Source organism: Piliocolobus tephrosceles, chromosome 21 (genome assembly GCF_002776525.5).
Source record: "Piliocolobus tephrosceles isolate RC106 chromosome 21, ASM277652v3, whole genome shotgun sequence".
In the NCBI taxonomy this organism is placed as follows: domain Eukaryota; kingdom Metazoa; phylum Chordata; class Mammalia; order Primates; family Cercopithecidae; genus Piliocolobus; species Piliocolobus tephrosceles.
Genome location: NC_045454.1, coordinates 18,256,618 through 18,257,725, shown reverse-complemented (window position 1 = coordinate 18,257,725; position 1,108 = coordinate 18,256,618). Strand labels below are relative to the sequence as shown.

The 1,108-nt window shown below is 55.4% G+C and overlaps 1 pseudogene across 1 annotated transcript in view; it reads right to left on the bottom strand.

Moving 5' to 3' along the window:
• The window catches only part of LOC113219794, a 39,050-nt pseudogene extending 38,404 nt beyond the window's left edge, over nucleotides 1-646 (bottom strand). Inside the window, exons 1-3 of the transcript XR_004228648.1 lie at nucleotides 464-646; nucleotides 71-365; nucleotides 1-14 (exon numbers count right to left, since the gene is read on the bottom strand). The exon at nucleotides 1-14 is cut by the window's left edge and continues 83 nt beyond it. The product of XR_004228648.1 is annotated as an interferon lambda-2-like (transcript). The remainder of the gene's footprint in view (nucleotides 15-70; nucleotides 366-463) is intronic.
• Between the last annotated feature and the right edge of the window lie 462 nt (nucleotides 647-1,108).

Sequence of the window (1,108 nt, the reverse complement as noted above, 5' to 3'; positions counted from 1 at the left end):
GATGGTAGAGGACCCTCTTCTACAGGAAAACATGAGTCAGTCCCTGCAGTAGGAGCATGAGATAGCCCACTGCAGGGAGGGTGGAGGCTAGCCCAGTGAAGGAAGCTGGGAGTAGGAAAGCATGGTGACCCTTGGAGTGGGGGTGGAGGCTAGCCCATGGCAGGAGGGCAGGGGGAGACTCACTAAGGCATCTTTGGCCCTCTTAAAGGCCTGCAGCTCCTGTGGAGACAGGGACTTGAACTGGGCTATGTGGCAGCCCCTTGCATCCGGGAGAGCCCCGCGGAGCCTGGCGACAGGAACTGCTCCAGTCACGGTCAGCACTGTGGCCATCAGCACCAGCACTGGCATGCAGACCCCGGCCATGTCTGTGTCACAGAGAGAAAGGGAGCTGAGGGGATGGAGAGGCTGCCCCCTGAGGGCAGGGGCTGCAGGAGCTGAGCACGGACAGAGATGTGGGACTCACCTAGTTTCATTCCTGATCTCTGGTCTTTGTCAGCAGAAGAAACACTCTGAGGCTGTCACCCGGGGTCCGTTTGGGTCTTGTTTGGCGTCTCTGTTCTTTTCTGTCCGCTCTTCTGGATCTCAGACTGTGTCCTGGCCTCGACTCTTTCTGTCAGTTTTGAGCTCTGTCTGAGATGTAACTCCTGCCTGAGCTCCATGGGGCGGCTTTTATCCCTGACAGAAGGGCAGTCCCAGCTGATGTGGGAAAAGTGAAAACACAACCTCAGGTAAGACACCGGCCACCAGGGGAGCCCCAGGCTGGGAAAGTCCAGAGCAGGGCAGGGCTGGTGAGCCAGGTGAGCAGCTGGAGGGAAAGAGAAACTGATGGAGACTCAGGGATTACCTACAGGAAGGTGTGTTCCCGAGAGGATCCCACCTGCTCTGCTTTTGTTGTTGTTGTTATTTAAGATAGGGTCTCACTCTGTCACTGGAGTGCAATGGCATGATCATAGCTCACTGCAGCCTCAAACTCCTGGGCTCAAGCAATCCTCCTCATCCCGCCTATTAAAGTGCTGAGATTACAGGCCTGAGCCACCACTCCTGGTGTTGTGTGTGTGTGTATGTATGTATGTGTATATATATACATACACACACACACACACACACA